Here is a 22,548-nt window from a genome sequence, read left to right as displayed (position 1 = left end):
GTACTAAAAAATGTGCAGAAATACACTGTGGTCTGATTCATGTAAGGTCACTTGGAAAACAAATATGAAATAGCAGATATCATCCTGCAACATAAATTGGATGTGCTATTTCTTACAGAAACATGGGCAGACCCAGCAACAAACACAAATTTTGTGGTGGCAGTCCCACAAAGATTTGTCTCATCTAGATTGGACAGACCCATTAAGAGAGGTGGAGAACTAGCGGTAATATACCGTGAACACTTTAAAGGTACCAACTACTCGCTGGAAAACTCCTGAGGCGGAAAGCCGGGAGCATCGTATGTTCATTTTTTAACTGTTTTCCTTTTTTATAAAATACTTGATTGTGCACTTTTGAGCACTTACCCTCCCTCCACTCCTCACACTGCCTGCTCTTCCCGTGCAGCCGATTAGGCGCTGTCACCGGGACTGGCAGGGGATCTGCCATCTTGGGGGTAGCCTAGGATTGACGCTGAAGTCTTCCTTACACCAGCTCCTAATTTGCATAAAATGTGCTTCCCCTCCCGGGCGCGCCAAAGGCAAGCCCGTCTGCGCCAGGCCGGGGCAAGGGGCTATTTTCCCTGCATCTCCGTTGACTTATTCATCTGAGAGCTTGATGAACCTCCGCAGCTTAGCCGGCCCTCTTTGTCCATCCACTGATAGTCACCTATTCAATTAGATATCTTTCAGCCTTTATCACAAATACGTCACTGGCTTCTGCAATCGAGGCCTGCCCCAGCCGTAACTCAACAAATAAACATATTCTATCTTAATACTAGATCTCTTGTGAAACACCAACTGGATATCTTTCTCCTTCTTGCTTGTCAAAAACCGGATATTCTTTTCCTTACTGAGACGTGGCTCAACATTGGTTGTACGACGTTACAACGCATGCTTTTACCATGCATGCCTTTACATCGCAGTTTTTACAACGCATGCTGTTACAACGCATAGCGTTAAGGGGTGCTGGATAGTGAATAGTTTAATTTACTATTCCAACTCCAGTCCCCGTGGATAGTAGGGAAGGTGTTGGATAGTAAATTAAATCTATTCCCTATCCTAGAGCGCCCCCCAGCGCTATGCGTTGTAATGACATGCGCTGTAACAGTTGCGTTGTAAAGGCACTGCGTGGTAAAAGTTGCGTTGTAAAGGATGTTTCCCCTGAACATTGATTCATCCCCAGACATACTAGCAGCACTCCCTGATAATTACTACATTTTACAGGTAGATCGCGCCCCAGGTAAAATGGGTGGTGAAGTAGCTGCCATCATCAACAAATAATTAGTATTTTCTAAATTGACGTCCCTCGACCTTCCTGTAGCAGACAATTTGGTTATTAGACTTGACTTTAGGTCGGGCCCACTCATTTGTGTGCTGATCTACAGGCCCCCTCAGAGCATGCCCACGTTTCCTTTGTCTCTGTGCTACCAATTGGCCACATTGGTCACTGATTATACGAAGATTTTGTTGATCGGTGATTTCAATTACTGGCTTAATAGTCCGTCTGGTGACCCCTCGGCGAGTGAGCTCATGGACCTTCTTACAGGGCTCAACTTTAGCCATCATATCAATACCGCCACCCATATTAAAGGGCATACGCTAGATCAGATCTGGAGTTCTAACCTTAGCATATCACCCCCTATTATTTCTCCATGTATCTGGTCTGATCACTTTCTGATCCAATTTAACATTTCTATCTTTAAGCCCACTATAAACGCAGACACCAGAGAAGGCTTGATTAGGAAGTGGGGCTCTCTTGACACTTCAGCCTTTCTGGGAAGTCTGAAGAACTCAATTCCTGCTCATAATACAGACCTTAACCAATCTGTAGCTAATATCTCTGAATGGCTTGTAAATGCAAGCGATATACAGCCCCGTTGAAAAAGTTGAAAACCTTGCGCCAATCTGATGCCCACAAATGGTTCTCTCCTGACCTGAGGGCGAAAAAATTAATTGTTCGCCAGAAGGAACGTGAGTGGAGAAGAAACTACGACTCTCTCGGAAAGACCCACTATTTGGCCGCTCGCTCTGTTTACATGAAGGCCATCTTTCTAGCCAAAGCGGAATTTTTCTCTAGTATTATTGAAATGTCTAATAACAAATCGAAGGACATCTTTTCCATCGTCGATAAGCTCTCGAATCCTGCAAGAACCCAGCCTAAACTTGTAGCCACACAGGATTTCTGTAATACCCTTAACCATTACTTTTTGGACAAAATTACTCTCATTAAATCCTGCATCCCTATTATTTCCCCTTCTTCCCTTGACTCCACTCATATATCCAGTGCACTTTCCCTGGACCAATTTCCTCTTCTGGATGTTCCGTCTTTGCTTGCCCTCACGGCTAGGGTCAAGTCGGGCTCTCCACATGATTGCTGCCCTCCCTATGTGCTAAAAGAGGTAATCACTGCCTTCCCTTCTCTATATTAAGACTCCTCAACACCTCCTTGACCCAAGGCATGGTACCTAACTCATTTAAGGAGGCAGTGGTGGTGCCCCTTCAAAAAAAATCCGGTGTGGAAGTCACTACCTTATCTAATTACAGGCCAATCTCTTTTACTACCGTATCTGGCCAAAGTATTGGAAGCCCATGTAACATCTCATCTTTCTAGCTTCATTGAGCAATCCGACTTCTTGGATTCTGCCCAAGCCAGATTTCGTCCGGCTCATTCGACTGAAGTAGTTATAACAGCAGTCCTGGACTCCCTACGCCATAACGCTGATTTAGGCATTCCTCAGGCCCTGGTCCTGCTTGATTTGTCGGCTGCGCTTGACACTGTTGATCATGACATCCTTCTCGACCGTAGAAAAACCAAAGGTGGTGATGGACAGAGCGTTGACAATACAAACACTCACCCCCAGTCAACTGATCTGGGTTTAATCCATCACCGTTCTTTAGCTCACTCCGCCACCCCAGTTCAGACATGGCCATATGCAAATCAGTCTGACCCTGGGCCTCATGGGAACAGTCCAGCCCGAACTGCCAAGCCATGTCTTCCCTGGACCGGAATCCTTCTCGACGTGTCAGACTAGCCGGCATCTGTGGCCCTGCCCATGATTGGGTTAGGTCTTTTCTCAGTCACCGCTCGCAAGCAGTCGGTTTGCCCCCCCTTTTCATCGCCTAAACTTCACACTACCTGTGGGGTCCCCCAGGGCTCTTCGTTATCACCCATTTTGTTCAATATTTATATGCTCCCCATACTTCACTCACTAAAAATTCTTAAAGTCACTACTTTTAATTATGCAGATGATCTGCAACTCACCTTTACCATCGATGACTCCCCAGAATCTATTCATCAATTTCAGTCCACCATGCTCTTCAAACTGAGGTTCTGTAAATTACGAATTTGTTCGTGCTCAGTCTCCATTTTGTAATCGCCGCCATTTTATGTTGCCCTCACTCAGGCAGCGCGTCGAACGCGATGTTTTTGCCGTGTCTGCCTTCACGTGTCAGGTGGCTTCTCCTTTGCTTATGTTTACTTATGAGTGTCAGGGTCTGGCCGAATACCCTAATTCCTGTCTGAGCTGATTAAATCCCCGTCCGGACTATTTGTTGGCTCACACCATTCTTTCCTCCAGGTTATCTTATCTGCTGTCCTTCGCTACATGTCTCATGTATTCTCCTGTTTCACGACTGTTTTTCGAACACATACAGCTCTGTTTTCTCTGCTTGTAAAATGAATTGTGTGGATTCTCTCGATAATTTACACAAGGGGTCGAGTAACAAACACAACCGGGAAACTTGAGTTACTTTGGGCTTAAGGCATTGTTTGTAACATTTGTTTATGTCTCCTGCTCTTGTGTGATCGTATTTTGCATTGTATTGTACCATATATAAACCTGTGCGCCACGGAGTTAAGTGGCAGTCTCTTTTGAACCTCGTTATACTGATGACTTCTAAGACCACTGTACTAGCTGCAGCTAATAAATATCATCTTCTACGCCAGACGAAGAGTCCGTGTCTCTGTATTTAACAAGGCAGGTGAATCCCGGGGATTTCAGGCGTACCCTGTGCCACCGGACTTTAAGGCTGCGGTTTCTCCAACTGGCACCCAACGTGGGGCGACTTCAGTGGTAGCAGTTAAGCCCGAGGATCGTGAGGAGGCCCGCAAGAAAATTCTGGAGGACACGCACCACGTGATCGACCCATGTATGTCGTAAGTGGACCGAAAGTCTTTGACAGCGCGGCTACTCCTTTCTGACGGCTGCTGAAGACTGCTGCCCTGACTGTCGCCCTGCCTTGGACCCTTCTGATGATGTTTGGTAAAGCGAGACGATAAACGGACCTTCGCTGGTGTAGGACGATCCTTAGTTAAGTATTTGGTGGGTCGCTCCCACAATTCTTTGTTTTGCTTTGTTTTTGGGTTTTTTGATTCAGTAATTGCAATCACTGACGCCAAGGGGTAAGTGCGTTTGTACTGTTTCATTGATTTATACCCCTTGTTGTTTGTGAATAACCTAGAGAAGTAACGATGCCTGGGTTAAGTAAGTTCAGAAGAATTTGTTGTTTAGGTTGTACGAGGGATTCCCAGTTGGAGGATTCATGTCCGATTCCTCCAGTTGGAACTCCCACTTATGAGCTCTATTCTAAACATGGTACTGGTCCCATTACTTTTAATGAGACATGGGTCCGATACACGAAAAATAGTGGAGTTTTGAGATGGCCCCTAAACGGTAGTTTTGACTCCGCTATACTAGATAATTTGGAAACGATCCTGTTTAAACGAAAAGCCCGGCCGGCAGTGTTTGACTCGTTCCGCCTTTGGCGTAAGGAAGCCAAACAGAAAGAAATTAAGCAAGCGAAAAAGAATAAGAAAGCACAAAGCATGACCATAATAGAGGCCGCACAACAGTTTAAAAATAATGAAACGGATGGTGCGAATGAAATATCAGAAAGACAGCATCGCATGGCGATAGACAGATTCTATCCAGTGTTGCCTACTTCCCCTTCAGCTAAAAATAAGGAATTAGAAGATGATTCCCTGCTGTCTTGTCTATTGAATTCACCTCCACCCTATGCCCAAACTCCTACTGCACCGTTGTTGCCCCCTCCTATTGCTCAACCAGTGGTTGCTCAATTGCCGATTATTCAGCAACAGGTTCAGCCCGTTAATGCTTCTCTGCTTCTTTCTACTCCGTCTTCACAGGCTACAATTCAGCCCCCACCTCTACCGATCCCCACTTTCATTCCTCAGCCAGCTACGCTTCAGTCTCCGTCATCTTCTGCATCTGTATTGCCTCCCATTCTCTCGAGGGATTCCCCTACGTCGCATAGGAGATTAGTTGATGCTGTCTCCAATTACTTCTCTCCTCTTCTCGGCTCTTTGAATCTGTCTCCGGCTTTTTCTAGACGACAATCCCGTTGTCAACTTCCTCTTTTGGACGAGAAAGTAGTTTTGGGTTCCCTCGCTCGTAAATGGATTGAGAGTGGATTAGAATACAGTACAGAAGACATTATGAGCTCTTTTCACCAATGGTTAGAGCCCACACAGAGATATGTTTTTAACGTCATGTGTCAGACTCTTATTAAAGGTTGGGAGGATATGGGATTAGATACAGTCCCTTCGGAACTATTGAAATTACAAGCCGACTTTGATAAAGGTTTTATCGTAGGGCCACGAGTCGAAGACGCGGTGAATACACTCATTGCGTTTCGCACAATGTTTTTGTCTCTATGCCTTTCTGAGGCTGGTCCTGCCAAAACTAAAGGCATTAAGAATTATCCAATGCGCGAAGTCCCCCCAGTATGGAGGGACGCGGTGGTTGGTCCGCCTGCTGTCCCTGCTCATTTCCAGCGTATATGGGTCCACGAACCCTGGAAGAGGTCTGAAGTATTGGCGCTTAAACAAACTCTTCCAGACCCCCGTAAAAATCCGGCTGGATATTATAAGGAATTGTCTCAAACAGTTGACGCTTGCATTATGAATTCGGCCGATATTGATATGTTGTTTGGGAATGTTGTTCCACAAGCATTGTGGACACGGATTCGTAGGGAAAATCACAATGCTGAATTAGGTGGTGATTGGGCTGCTATTAGAGCCACTGATGCAGGTCAAATAGGTGGTGCAAAACCCGATGATCTGATTACGGCCCTGCCAGGCAGAATAATTGAGTTAATGAAAACTATGATGCCCGTGGTGCGAGTTAATTGGGTTAAGTTGGCCGCAGCAAGCAAAAGAAAGATGAGAGCGTTTCGGATTTCTTCACCCGTTTCGAAGAGACGTTTATTGATCATAGTGGTCAGGACTTGAGTACAGAGGGTGGCCAGCGGTTGTTTGTGGATAAGTTTGTATATAATTTACTCCCCGAATTGTCAAATAAATTGAAGAGTTCTGAAAGTGCATGGGCTGTCTCTTCCCCTGCTAAAATATTGGCTATTGCACAATATTATAAGAATAGAGATAAGGAGGAGAAAGAGAAACAAGAGAAGAAAAATAAAGATTTGAAAACGAAGGTTCTTTTACAGCAAGCTTATCCTCCGCGTTCTGCACAGCCTCAGCTTTCTCAACCCCCACAATTCCAGAAGGTGTTTTAGAAACCTGAGTATTTCGCGCCACGTCTTCCGTTGGGTCCTAACCAATGTGCATACTGCAGAGAAGAGGGACATTTCAAGAATAGTTGTCCGGTTTTATTACAGCGTAATAATGGGATGTTTGTTCCACGAGGACGTGGAAATTCTCAGTCAGGATCTAGAGGTAGAGGACGAGGTGTGTCCTCTCAGGAACAGCGTTCTACTGTTCCATCTACTACGAATTATTTCGATCAACGGAGAGTTCAGTCCACGCAGTATTATAATGACGATTATTGTGAAGATAGGGCTGATGATTTCCAGATCGAATAGGACAGCCATGGACGAAGTGAGGGAGTTGTGTCGATTCCAGTAGATCAAAATGGGCCATATGTCATGATCAAAACTATGGGTGTTTCAGAACCGTTTCTTTTGGATACTGGTGCGATGAGTAGTTCTATTATGCATACTAAACTCCCTGGGGCACCTTTGTCTGGCTTAATAAATACTTCTGTAGGATTCTCTGGCGCCCCAGTTCGTAACCCGGTTTCTTGTCCCATGCCTGTTTCAATTGGTCCCTACGATTTGAAAGCTCCACTTATCCTGACAACTGGTTGCGGTGAGAATTTGCTAGGTTTGGATTTATTAAAAAGGCTTCATGCAACATTGTATTGTTCCCCTTCTGGTGTGCATTTAGCGTTGGGTAAGAAATTGACGTCTTCCATGTATCTATCTCGAGATCAATTCCCACCGGAATTACTTTCTCTTCCTGAAAGTCTTTGGTCTACAGGCCCCAATGACGTGGGTTGTCTTGCGATCCCACCGTATGTTGTTACAGTTAAAGAGAATGTGAAGATGCCACGCATTCCCCAATATCGTATTTCCAGTGATGGAGAAAGAGCACTCTTGGCTATTGTTGATGATTTCATTCAGAAAGGTGTGGTTGAAGAAACGAGAGGAAATGTTTGTAATAGTCCTGTTCTTCCGATCCTCAAAAGAACTGATCCTTTACAGCCCCCGTCTATCGATTTGTTATTGACCTTAGAGAGGTCAATAAAATTGTGGTGCCACAGTTCCCTGTTGTTCCGGACATTACAGCTTTGCTGACGATGATTCCTGAATCGGCAGCCTGGTTTTCGGTGATTGACCTCAAAAATGCTTTCTTTAGCATTCCTATTGCTGAAGAAAGTAGGGATATCTTTGGTTTCTCTCTCGGAGGCCGAAGTTTTAGATTTAAGAGAGCTCCCCAAGGCTATTGTGAAAGCCCCTCTATCTATAGCAAGGCTCTTAAGTCACAACTTGATGCTCTTTCTTTGCCTCCTGGCGCTACACTTATTCAGTATGTGGATGATTTGCTGGTGGCTGCTGACACGGAAGTGTGTAAAGAAGTGACTGTTGCATTGCTGCATCATTTGTCTGTTCTACAACATAAGGTGTCTCCCTCTAAGTTGCAATATGCCCGCCAAGAGGTTACCTATCTCGGTCATCTCTTGTCGAAGGAAGGAAGGCGATTGACCCCAGAACGCATTCATGCTATTTCACAGATGTCTGTATCCACCACTCAGAGAGAAGTGCGTGCCTTTTTGGGCATCACTTCCTACTGTAGACAATGGATTCCTAATTTTTCACTTTTGGCTAAACCGTTGTTGGCTTTAACGTTGAAAGATACGCCACATCCGCTCTCTTGGACGGATGAATGTCAGAAAAGCTTTGATGACCTACGTACTGCTCTATGTTCTGCTCCAGTGTTGGGTACCCCAGATTATAGCAAGCCCTTTACATTGTATGTTCACGAGAGAGAGGGTTGCGCATTATCAGTTTTGACACAGTTATTTGGAGATAAACAGAGGCCATGTGCCTATTTCTCCGCTACATTAGACCCCGTAGCTAAAGCTTTGCCTAGTTGTCTAAGAGCTACAGCAGCCGCAGCGATTTCTATCAGACAATCCGCCGGATTAGTGTTGGATAACACACTCATTGTTATGGTTCCACATGCAGTGGATACCTTGTTGAACAGAACTAGAACACTGCATCTTACGAGTGCTCGTTTGTCTGGATACGAGCGGACACTTTTAGCGAGTCACGTGTACATCAAAAGATGTAACACGTTAAATCCAGCTACACTGTTTCCACTGCCAGATGAGAAAGACGTTCAGGAAAAACATGATTGTTTTCTTCGAACGGAAGAAGAAACGAAGGGTAGGATTGATTTGAAGGACATTCCACTCAAGGACCCGGATGGGACCCTATGGGTGGACGGTTCTTGTTTCAAGCTTCCAAATGGCGAGACTACTTCTGCTTATGCTGTTACTACCTTATGCACAATTGTTGAGACGGCGCAATTGGACATAATTCAGCCCAAGCAGCTGAATTGATAGCCTTGACTAGAGCATGTGTGTTGGCAAAGGGAAAGAGAGTGAATGTGTACACGGACAGTCAGTACGCTTTTGGCGTTGCTCATAGTTTATGGCAGGTTATGGAGAGAGAGAGGATTCTTTACCTCTCACGGGACAAAGATTCAGCATGGTCAATTAGTGACCGAACTCCTTGAGTCACTTACTTTACCTGCACAGATAGCGATCATAAAGTTCAGCGCATATAAGAAAATTACAGATGATGTGGGTCGTGGAAATGCGTTTGCAGATGAAGTAGCAAGAACTACAGCTAGAAATACAGCTAGTCGAATGTATGTGGCAGGTCCTGCAAATTGGGTTCGGGAAATTGGAATGTGTGAAGACACGATTGAGAGCGTGAAAACGATTAAGGGAGAAGCAACTGAGAAAGAATTAAGAACGTGGAAAGAAAGTACAGGAATGTTGGACTCGTCGGGTTGTTGGACAGAATTGTCGGAGCATCAGCGATGGTTATTGCCGGATGCTTATGTATTGCCGGTTGTAACTATGGCTCACGGTCCAGCTCACATTAGTGCAAAAGGCATTTGTAAACTCTTGGCTCCGGTGTGGCAGAATGAAGGAATTCCAAAATGTGCAGAAAATGTGGTTAAGCATTGTATTGTTTGTCTAATGCATAACCCAGGAAAGGGTACCCCAACTCCAACAGGTCATTTTGCTCCCCCGTCATATCCCTTTGAGGTGTTGCAGATCGATTACATTCATATGGATCGATGCAACAATCTTAAGTATGTTCTGGTGGTGGTATGTGCCTTTTCCCGCTGGATAGAGGCCAACCCCTTGAAAGATAACACTGCTTTGTCAACTGCTAAAGTGTTGATTAAAGAGTTCTTCCCCAGATTTGGTTTGCCGCGAATTGTCTGGAGTGACAATGGAAGCGAATTCGTGGGTCAAATTATGCAGAAAGTATGCTCTGGTCTTGGGATCAGACAAAAATTCCACGCGGCTAACCACCCACAGTCAGCAGGTTTGGTTGAGTGTTATAATGGTACACTCAAGCTTAAATTAGCCAAGATTCAAGCCAGTACAGGTCTTGCTTGGCCAGATGCTTTGCCCCTAGCTCTTTTGTCAACCAGAACTACTGTACACTCTCGTATGGGACTCAGTCCATATGAAGTGGTATTTGGACGCCCAGCTAATGTTTGGGGTATCCCTCGCCCCAAAAGATATTCAGATATACCATATCCTCTGTTGATTGATTATTTGCACGATTTGACTACTAAATTAAGTGTTATTCATCAACAGGTACAGAGTGCTCTGCCAGAGGCCTCCACGGACCCAGGTCACACCATTTTGCCCGGTGACTGGGTCTGTGTGAAGAATTTCCAGCGGACAAAGAATCTGGAGCCTCGTTGGTCTACACCTACGCAAGTTTTGCTCGTCACCCGCACAGCTGTGAAAGTGGTCGGAAAACGGAACTGGGTGCACGGAGTGCACTGTAAAAAAGTGCCACTACCATTACCCTTTGACCAGTGGATTCGCAGTGGTATGAGAGAATCGGATACTGCAGCCGTCCCTTGTTTTGTCCCTTTCAGTGAGGCTCAAATTTATGGAACTCAGTCTGAAAAAGCAGATGACGACATTCTTCAAGCTGCTGTGCCGACGCACTTTCGAATAGACACTACAGATCCGAAAACGTTGTTCAAGGACCAGGCAGTGCCGAGCAAAACTCGCTACAACTTAAGGTCAAGAGCAGACCCGAAGAACTGAATATTTTGAACACTTTCTTATTATTCAAAAGACATTTTTTTTTGTATTGATCTCTTGCTTTCTTGTTTTTTTTTCTTGTGCGATATTTTAGTATTAGATGTGCCATCCGTCTCCGTCGCAGGGTCACGGTAGGAGACTCAGACTGTAACCTGGTTTTCGTTCTTTTAGTAAGTGGCTAGCGCCCCAGGCTATACAGACGTATATAGCTGAGTGATTGAGGAAGACTGCCGTGATCGACATTTTTTTTAGATAAAGATGGATGGTACACCAACCATAGGTAGGGAAAATGGGAAACAAGAAATGAGATTGAAATATTGCAAATCATTGCGTAGTCGATTTGGCGTAACTTTATGTATTTTTATGTTTTTGTGTATTTTGTTAGCCTGCATAGGTTGGATTGTTCATATTATACACCCGAGAAATGCTGCTAATTCTATAACTTCTTTGCCCTCTCGTATTTCTGTCTTTTCGCATAAAATGCATACTCTACCCCCTCATGAACAGATAAGGAGAGCTGAATATATGAATAATACGTTTATCCAGTTATTGCACCAACACCAGTTGGCCATTAATATGACTGACTGTTGGGTGTGCGGTCTCATGCCACATAATGCACAAAAGGGAATGCCTTATTTGGTCCTCCCTTTCTCATATGAAGGTTCGGCTTGGGCTTATATGACTATGTTTTCGGCCGCATACCACAACAAACTTAGAAATCCTGTAAAAACTTCTGGCACTGGATTGGATTTTAGCCACAGCTCTTTGATCAAAGGTATAGTGGTGATGGCTAAAATTGTAGAAAAGGGAAAAATTCCGTTAGATGAGAAGAGAGCTTATGAAGGATGGAATGTTACCCACTATGTTTCTAGTCTTGGCGACAAAACTAGAAAGGGCGAGTCCTCCCCTGTATGGACTGTACCCCATCAAGGTAATCTTTGTCTCCAAATCAACAGTAAGAAAACTGACAATAAGCAGAGTTGTTTACACACCTACATTTTTTGTCCCTTGATTTCCCTCCATTAGTTCCGTCTCAGGGAACATATTTTGTTTGTAAAGATAGAGCTTACCCCTGGCTCCCTTCTAACTTTTCTGGAACCTGTTATGTAGCCTTCCTTCTTCCTCCTACGAATTCGGCTCCGTCAGACCACCATAAAATTAGATATAGCCGAGGGATATTTGATGCCAAGGACACTACAGCCCAGGAAGGAGGAGATTTCCTTAAGGGATTTCTTCCCTTCTGGGGCCCGATGATAAACAGCAGACACATCAGGCAATTGGTTCGTGTGGTCGAGACCAGCATTAATGTTACTGCAGGCGCAATAGGTAACATTACAGCAGAACTTCAGGCTGATCGTCTTATGACGTTGCAAAATCGAATTGCGCTAGATGTGATCTTAGCAGACCGAGGAGGTGTCTGTAGATTGATCGGATCTAGTTGCTGCATTTATATTCCTGATGATGCTCCGGCAGTATACCAAGCCATTTCCAAATTGCATACCATCTCCGAGTCGATTCCTCAGGACGAAGGAGATTGGTCTTTTATGGGATGGTTTTGGAGAATATTGTCAACATGGGGATGGAAGATTTTAACATTCCTGGGAGCAATTTTGGCCATCATATTTTCTTGTAGTCTGTGTGTTCAATGTGGTCCCGCAGTATGTGGCCTACTGGCTACTTTATGCGTCCCACGTCCTGTAACACAGAGGACAGAGAACATTAGGATGATGGTGCAGCAACAGCTTGAGGACTTTATGAACATCGATGCTGATTCCGACTCCGATTAGCATGAGTGGGTTTGTTCTTGCCTGAGTGATGGCAAAAGGAGGGTCTGAGGTTCTGTAAATTACGATTCGTTCGTGCTCAGCCTCCATTTTGTAATCGCCGCCATTTTATGTTGCCCTCACTCAGGCAGCGCGGCGAACGCGATGTTTTTGCCGTGTCTGCCTTCACGTGTCAGGTGGCTTCTCCTTTGCTTATGTTTACTTATGAGTGTCTGGGTCTGGCCGAATACCCTAATTCCTGTCTGAGCTGATTAAATCCCTGTCCGGACTATTTGTTGGCTCACACCATTCTTTCCACCAGGTTATCTTATCTGCTGTCCTTCGCTACATGTCTCATGTATTCTCCTGTTTCACGACTGTTTTTCGAACACATACAGCTGTGTTTTCTCTGCTTGTAAAATGAATTGTGTGGATTCACTCGATAATTTAGACAAGGGGTCGAGTAACAAACACAACCGGGAAACTTAAGTTACTTTGGGCTTAAGGCATTGTTTGTAACATTTGTTTATGTCTCCTGCTCTTGTGTGATCGTATTTTGCATTGTATTGTACCAAATATAAACCTGTGCGCCACGGAGTTAAGTGGCAGTCTCTTTTGAACCTCGTTATACTGACGACTTCTAAGACCACTGTACTAGCTGCAGCTAATAAATATCATCTTCTACGCCATACGAAGAGTCCGTGTCTCTGTATTTAACAAGGCAGGTGAATCCCGGGGATTTCAGGCGTACCCTGCGCCACCTGGCCTTAAGGCTGCGGTTTCTCCAACACGTCATTGGATGGACAGCAACCAACTAAAATTGAACCCCGAAAAGACAGAATTGGTCCTCTTCGGCAAAAGCAAGCCTCTGTGGGGACCACATTACTGACCTACGGAACTGGACCTACCCCAACCCCGTCCAGTTCGGTTAAAAGCCTAGGGGTGCTCATTGATGAAGAGCTTTCACTAAGGCCTCAAGTAAACTGGGTGGTGTCATCCTGTTTCTTTCAGCTTCGTAAAATAAAAAAGATTAGTCGGATGCTCACCCAGTCCGCCTTGACCCAGGTTGTGATGGCCTTGGTACTGTCACATTTAGATTACGCCAACGCCATCTACCTGGGCCTTCCTATTGCCCTTGGTAAACGCCTTCAGATGGCTCAAAACCAGGCAACCAGGCTTATATATCATCTTCGGCGTTGGCAATCCGCAAGACCTCTGCTGAAGCAACTCCATTGGCTTCCGATTACACAGCGTGTACTTTTTAAAACCGCCTGTATAACCTTCAAGTCTCTTCACGCACGTAGCCGTAAGTTCATGCAAATACTTTTGCCTAGGTACACTCCCCCACGCAGCCTGCGCTCTGCTTCACAAATCCTCCTGACTAGCCCCCGTTATAAATTCCAACGTAAGGGAGGATGTAGGTTTGCCACACTTGCCACTAAACTGTGGAACTCTCTCACTCTAGAGATCCGCTCTTTTACCACTCTTCTTCAGTTCAGGCGGTATCTTAAAACTTGATTGTTTGCCCACACCTTAGCTTAGCTCCCCGTCAGACCTCTGATATGTAGTTTCCCAGTCTATGGTGGTTAGCGCCATGAAACCCTCGGGAAAACGTGCGCTGTATAAATTCTTGTAAAGATAAGATAAGATAAGATAAGAAAGGTACTTTTTCTCCAGCATCTGACTCATTATGAAGGGCTTAATTTTAAAATAGAATTGAATCCAAAAAATACCTTTAAGGGCACGTTGGTATACCGCCCCCTCCCCCCCCACCCCGGTTCAAGAGCTAGCTTCACTGCGAAACTAGATTCACTACTAGAACCATGCCTCACTACAAAGACATTTACCATCTTGGGTGACTTTAATTTACACCTTGAACTGATGTCAGACAAGGACACAACTACTCTAATAGAAATCCTAAGTATGCTGGGGTTAACACAGATAGTACATAAGCCCACTCATGAGGCAGGCCACACTCTCGACGGGGTATTTTCCTCAGTACCAGGTTTAATAGTGAAGGAAATGTACCATCTCGTTTAGTCAGACCATTCTTTAATCACTTTTGACTCCCCAGTTCAAACTGTCCCTGAAGATTCTGCTGATAAAATACAGCAAAGCACTTATAAAGCATGGAACAAGATAGATAAAAGTACGTTAGAATTCCAATCGGAGCAGACACGGCCGACTAGAGCATACTGGTGGATCAGGCTGCAAAGGAATATATAAATTGGCTTAATGACGCCTTAAAAGCTATAGTACCAACCGGAAAAAACTCCAGTAATCACACTCAATCATCAGCCCCATGGTTTACTGAAGCTCTGCGACAAGAGAAACAAAATTGTCGCAGATTAGAAAGGCGCTGGAGAACAAAATACGAGGCTGAAGATGAAAATAGCTACAAATACGCACTAGCTCATTATAAATCCCTTATGATTCCATAAAAAATGACTTTCTTCACTCGACAAATTGAGCAAGCCAAAAAGTCAACTAAAGAATTATTTGGGGTGGTAGAAAAGCTAACGGCTATATCAAATAAATCAACATCAGGGAGTAGCCAATTGCTTTGTGACAACATTGCAACTACTTCCAGGAATAAAGTCTATGGCATATATAATAATTTCTCTGCTATCCCCAATACACCAAACAAAGTTTCCCCTATCACCAAGACCGAAGAGAACTGTGTTTTTAGGTTCTTACAGGAGCACAGTGAGCTTGTGGAAAAACGTATTCAAGAAACAAAATAAGGCTCTCCGTTGGATCCATGCCCCCCTGTTGTACTAAAAAGCATAGCCAAGGAGGTGAGTCCTATAATGACAAACATTTTTAATAATATCTTCCTATCAGGCTCATTCACGGCCATTTGGAAAGACACAGCCATTCTTCCTTTGATAAAGAAAGCTAACCTGGATACAACTATAACAAGCAATTATCGTTCAATTGCTAGGCTACCTTTCCCGGCAAAAACAGTTGAGAAACTAATGAACAATCAACCAACACAGTTCATTCAAGAAAAGGAACTATTTGACCCCTCACAATTTGGATTCCATTTAGGGCATAGTACGGACACTGCACTTATCAAGGCTACCGAGGAGATCAGAGCAACATTGGACCAGGGGGGTGCGGCCATTCTGATTCTCCTCAATTTGTCGGCTGCCTTCGATACTGTGCATCATGACACATTGCCCCAGCGTCTGCAAAAACTAGGTGTAAAGAACCTAGCTCTCTCTAATAGCATCATTCTTGAAAAATAGGAAACAGACTGTGACCCTAGATCAGTTTCAAGCAGCTCCCTACGTACTCCCATGCGGGGTTCCTCAGGGGTCATTGTTGAGCCCATCTCTGTTCAACATTTATGTGTCCAAATTGGATCCCTTGGTTCAACAGTTCAGCTTCAATCTGACAACATATGTCGATGACACTCAGATTGTAGTAGAGGTGTATAAAAATCAAGCCCCACCTGCCTCACAATTTCAGAATTGTATGAGGGAAGTTAGTCATTGGAAGGGAAGGCATTGCCTTAAATTGAATGAGGACAAAACCGAGGTGGTTATCTTTGGCAATCTCCGACCCATATGGGATGACTTCTGGTGGCCGGCAGAAATCGGAGAACTTCCAAAGCCGGTAGACTACCCAGTTCAAACTGTCCCTGAAGATTCTGCTGATAACATACAGTAAAGCACTTATAAAGCATGGAACAAGATAGATAAAAGTACGTTAGAATTCCAATCGGAGCAGACACGGCCGACTACGAGCATACTGGTGGATCAGGCTGCAAAGGAATATATAAATTGGCTTAATGACGCCTTCAAAGCTATAGTACCGATCGGAAAAAACTCCAGTAATCACACTCAACCATCAGCCCCATGGTTTACTGAAGTTCTGCGACAAGAGAAACAAAATTGTCGCAGATTAGAAAGGCGCTGGAGAACAAAATACGAGGCTGAAGATGAAAATAGCTACAAATACGCACTAGCTCATTATAAATCCCTTATGATTCCAGAAAAAATGACTTTCTTCACTCGACAAATTGAGCAAGCCAAAAACTCAACTAAAGAATTATTTGGGGTGGTAGAAAAGCTAACGGCTATATCAAATAAATCAACATCAGGGAGTAGCCAATTGCTTTGTGACAACATTGCAACTACTTCCAGGAATAAAGTCTATGGCATATATAATAATTTCTCTGCTATCCCCAATACACCAAACAAAGTTTCCCCTATCACCAAGACCGAAGAGAACTGTGTTTTTAGGTTCTTACAGGAGCACAGTGAGCTTGTTAAAAAACGTATTCAAGAAACAAAATAAGTTTCTCCGTTGGATCCATGCACCCCTGTTGTACTAAAAAGCATAGCCCAGGAGGTGAGTCCTATAATGACAAACATTTTTAATAATATCTTCCTATCAGGCTCATTCACGGCCATTTGGAAAGACACAGCCATTCTTCCTTTGATAAAGAAAGCTAACCTGGATACAACTATAACAAGCAATTATCGTTCAATTGCTAGGCTACCTTTCCCGGCAAAAACAGTTGAGAAAATAATGAACAATCAACCTACACAGTTCATTCAAGAAAAGGAACTATTTGACCCCTCACAATTTGGAATCCATTTAGGGCATAGTACGGACACTGCACTTATCAAGGCTACCGAGGAGATCAGAGCAACATTGGACCAGGGGGGTGCGGCCATTCTGAATCTCCTCAATTTGATGGCTGCCTTCGATACTGTGCATCATGACACATTGCCCCAGCGTCTGCAAAAACTAGGTGTAAAGAACCTAGCTCTCTCTCTAATAGCATCATTCTTGAAAAATAGGAAACAGACCATGACCCTAGATCAGTTTCAAGCAGCTCCCTACGTACTCCCATGCGGGGTTCCTCAGGAGTCATTGTTGAGCCCATCTCTGTTCAACATTTATGTGTCCAAATTGGATCCCTTGGTTCAACAGTTCAGCTTCAATCTGACATCATATGTCGATGACTCTCAGATTGTAGTAGAGGTGTATAAAAATCAAGCCCCACCGGCCTCACAATTTCAGAATTGTATGAGGGAAGTTAGTCATTGGATGGGAAGGCATTGCCTTAAATTGAATGAGGACAAAACCGAGGTGGTTATCTTTGGCAATTTCCGACCCATATGGGATGACTTATGGTGGCCGGCAGAAATTGGAGAACTTCCAAAGCCGGTAGAAAAGGCTAAAAACCTCGGGGTGTTTATCGACAGCAAACTTACCTATTCTCAGCAAACCAATGCCACAGCTTCAGCTGCATTCTACTTGATAAGAAAACTGAGGAAGATAACACCCAACATTCCCCTAGACCTTAGGAGGACGGTGGTAACAATGTTAGTGTTATCAAAATCAGATTACTGTAACGGTCTAAACCCTGGGTTACAGAAGCAACACTTGAAAAGACTGCAAATGGTACAGAATGCCGCTGCTAGGCTCTTGCTGAATGTACCAAAATACCAATCTTTCTCAGAGGCCATTCGGAAACTTCACTGGTTACCAGTGATTCAGCGTATCAAGTTCAAAGTACTTTGCCTTGTCTACAAGGCACTGAACTATACTGGACCAACATCGCAAAAAAGTTCCTTCTCATGGTACCACCCAGGTAGATGTCTAAGGTCTACTAACGCCAGGTTGATGCTTGTACCAGGAATTCAAACGGCAAACTGGGGAGGTCGAAGTATAAGCTACTGTACAGCTAAACTCTGGAATACTCTCCCAGTGTTAAGGGTACAGTCTGATTACCTATTGGCATCATAGTTGTTACGTTAACATTTCCTCTGGAACTCCAAAACATCCTAATGTGTTTGTACAAAAGTATTTATGACGCTTAATACACTTCTTAATGCCTTTGGGAACTTGCAGGTATCAATGCTTATTTGTTTGTCTGTCAGCCCGGTATTTGTTAAGCGCATACACTTGGCCCCGGTGCTTAGACTTTAAGCACACACACGTGGGCCTGGTACACAAACTGAAGACAACAGAACACGTGTGCAGCGTCAGGCTCCATTAGACGCTAACGTGCTGTTGCCTATAAAAACCCCACCCGGCTGCTAAACGGTGCTTCGCTTCATCGCGTTCACCGCAAGAACTCCCGAACCTGTTTAAAGACCCGACTCACCGCAGTAGAGAGGCCGCCTGCAAGTCCGCTCCTGTTCCCACCTGTTTCCTGGCTGCATCCTTGGGTTGCCTCTGCTCCTGGACCCTCCGGAGGTTCTTCCGACTCCTTCCTAGTCGTCGCCCCTCCCGACAGCTTTCTTCTAAACTTCAGAAACGCTGCAACCGGTAAAACTAATTAGATCTGAATCTAATCTAGAAAGATACCGGTAAGCGTTTTTTAATCATTTTTTGAACACTCGTGTGTCCTGGAACACTTTAGTGTTAAGCATTGGAAATTATATCGCAGTAAGAAAACAAAGGATCAAGAGACATTTACAAGAACCCGTGTCATTTGAAAGACGATATTTCAGAGTTCTCAAGACATTTTGAGAGACATTAAGAGAACTGTATCAAAGACTCTGATAAATGTGTATCTACGATTATTTCTGCTAAGTGCAAGTAGCATTGCAGCACTTCCTGACTAAAGGACATTATTTGTGGTACATGTAAAAGAGCATATATATATATATATATATATATATATATATATATTGTTCTGCATGGTTTTCTTGTATATATATATATATATATATATATATATATATATATATATATATATATTCACTGAAAAAACCATAGGTTTCAGGCCATATATAGTTAGGAATTAGCATTTAAAAAAACCTTTGAAATTCACTCAAAAAACTATAAGTTTTAGTGGTGTTATAGTTAGCTGGACATTTCACTCATACAAAACCATTGAAATTGCTCCTATATAGTTAGTTGTACTAACTATATTTCGCGCACCCGCAATCCACTGCTGATGATGTCACATATTACATCATTCATGACATGGTCATTGACATCACTGGTGACATCTCAAATGACATCACTGATGACATCACTGATGACATCATCCAGTGAATGTGGTTTGCTTCGTTATTTAAATATGCATTATATATATAGCAATTTGCATTGAAGAATGAGTGGATATATAAAAATAAATATTTGGATGGAGGATTTAGTAGCAGTGTAATTGACTGTTTACTTGACCAATTTATAGTGTCTCACTAAATATAGTGGATAGTGACTAAACTGTTTGAATATCTGTATCACTTTGTCAGTTGTTGTGTAAACTGGTTCTCCAGTTGGTTACTAGCTATGTGAAAGTCTATATTAGTTATTGACTGGTTAACTGAGTATTTGTATGGGAGAGTGAATGTGTGTGTGTGGTTCGATGGGGGGTGTGTGACTGCCCAAAGATGTGTGAATAGTTGATTCACTAGATATATGAAGTTAAAACTACATGTTCTAACAGTTGTTTGGGTGAGTGAATATCTTTATGGGCGTGGTGATGAGCAAATATATTTCTCAATGGTACATGTCCAACAAACTAGAAAAATAAAAGGCAGTGTATGTGTCAGTTGTTGTATATAAATAAGTATACATAAGACTCAATGATTGTGTGAGTGACTGTATGGATAACTTTATACTTGTAATAATGATTTTATAATTCACTAAGTATGACTTACTATCTAAATGAATAGATGAAGTTGTGTTTGTATAAGTGTGTAGCTAAGTAAATATGTAAGTATGATCCATTGTTTGCATAAGTGAGTAGGATGACTTCATATGTGAATAAGATGTGTGCTGGTGTGTAATGTCGATTTAGGTGTATAAGTATTTTTGATAGTGTTCTATTGTTCATTGACAGCAGGTATGAGTGAATCTACAGGTAAGTGATTAGATGTGTGTATACATCTATGAATCACTGAGTGGGTTTTTAGATACTTGTATTGCTGTAACAATGGGTTCAAATATGATACTCTGTATTTTACAACGAGTGATGAAAGATTTTACAAGTGTATGATAAGGTGTATGTGATTGTCACGTGGATGATGTCATCAGTGATGTCATTTGAGATGTCATCAGTGATGTCACTGAACATGTCATGAATGATGTAATATGTGACATCATCAGCAGTGGATTGCGGTTGTGCGAAATATAGTTAGTGATGGAGAAGTGTGGCTCAGGGGTTAGAGGCGGCAGACCCGGAATCTGAGATAGGTCCTGGACCAGGGTTCAATTCCCCGCCCCGGCGGGTCTTGGGCTAAAAATTCCACGGACTCGATAATTCTCGCCCCGGTGCCTCCTCGACTCACGGGTTCACACTCTGCGACTCTGGGCAACAGCTTGCTTAATCTCCACTACGGCCCCTCGCGGCGGGATGCCTGATTTTCACCTTGTGGATACCCTGCTATCTCACAGGGGAATATCAGGAAGGGTTCCCTAAGCAAGCGCCGGGACACCCACTGCGGGTAGCTGTGCGCTATATAAGCTCAACTACATTTACATATACATTTACAACTAACTATATAGGAGCAATTTCAATGGTTTTGTATGAGTGAAATGTCCAGCTAACTATAACACCCCTAAAACTTATAGTTTTTTGAGTGAATTTTAAAGGTTTTTTAAATGCTAATTCCTAACTATATAAGGCCTGAAACCTATGTTTTTTTCAGTGAATTTCAAAGGTTTTTTAAATGCTAATTCCTAACTATATAAGGCCTGAAACCTATGGTTTTTTCAGTGAATTTCAAAGTTTTTTTTAATGCTAATTCCTAACTATATATGACCTGAAAGCCCACCGGGAATCTCCAGTATGCGCCAGGGGACTGCATTGCAGAGAGGTGTAATGAAGCCACGCCCCTTTTTACACCTCTCTGCAACGCAGCCCCTGTGCATGTTTGAAGAGGGGAAACTAATTCCCCTTGCATACTGGGGGTCCCTGGGGGCCAACTAGCCCACCAGGAGCCTCCAGTATGCGCCAGGGGGCTGCATTGCAGAGAGGTGTAATGAGGCCACACCCTTTTTTACACCTCTCTGCAACGCAGCCCCCGTGCATGTTTGAAGAGGGGAAACTAATTCCCCTTGTATACTGGGGTCACTGGGGGCCAACTAGCCCACCTGGAACCTCCAGTATGCGCCAGGGGGCTGCATTACACAGAGGTGTAATGAGGCTATGCCCCTCTTTACAACTCTCTGCAACGCAGGCCACTGGCGCGTTTGCAGAGGGGGGACTAATTCCCCTTGCATACTGGGGGTCCCTGGGTCATATCTGCCCAAACGCCGATATTCCGAACGATTGAAAATGACTTTTCTTGAGAAACATTTGGATTTGGATTATCATGTCCTATACTTTGGAATTTTTGAAAGACTGACTTTGAGGATGCTATAAATTACTCAAGTCTGCCCGAATTGTGTGGGTAAAATTGATACCTAGTCACTTTGAATAAGAATGTACTTACGTCTCGTCTAACATTTGGAAGAAATATCTAGTCATATGACTACAGGATACCGACATAACTTGAAGGAAATAAGAACGCCCTGAAGAAGTTCTGTTGTACAGAACGAAACGCGTCGGCTGGCTGTGGTACATAAACTTAAGGAAAATAAAAGCATTTGAATATACACCAAGATTCAGCGCTTCAATAAGGACTCTAAGTGATATGATTTGATTGGACTTATTGTGCAAGTGGTGCTGTGCCAAACTTTGGAATATTCTCCACTACTCTCTACTACTTACTCTCTACTACTCCACTACTCTCTAATACTCACTCTCTACTACTCATTCTCTACTACTCTACTACTCTCTCTCTACTACTCACTCTCTACTACTCTCTACTACTCACTCTCTACTACTCTCTCTACTACTCACTCTACTACTCACTCTCTACTACTCTCTACTATTCTCTCTCTCTGCTACTCACTCCCTACTACTCTCTACTACTCACTCTCTACTACTCACTCTCTACTACTCACTCTACTATTCTCTCTACTACGCACTCTCTGCTACTCTCTCTACTGCTCTCTACTACTCTCTACTACTCACTCTCTACTCTGTACCTCTCTCTACTTCTCTCTCTACTAGTCTCTACCTCTACCTCTCTACCTCTCTACCTCTACCTCTCTCTACACGCACACATATACACATATATAGATATGCATATATATGCATATGCATTTATATGTATGTATGTGTGTGTATATATATATAT

This window comes from Lissotriton helveticus, chromosome 3_2, assembly GCF_964261635.1.
Source record: "Lissotriton helveticus chromosome 3_2, aLisHel1.1, whole genome shotgun sequence".
Classification (NCBI taxonomy): domain Eukaryota; kingdom Metazoa; phylum Chordata; class Amphibia; order Caudata; family Salamandridae; genus Lissotriton; species Lissotriton helveticus.
This window is presented reverse-complemented; position numbering follows the sequence as displayed.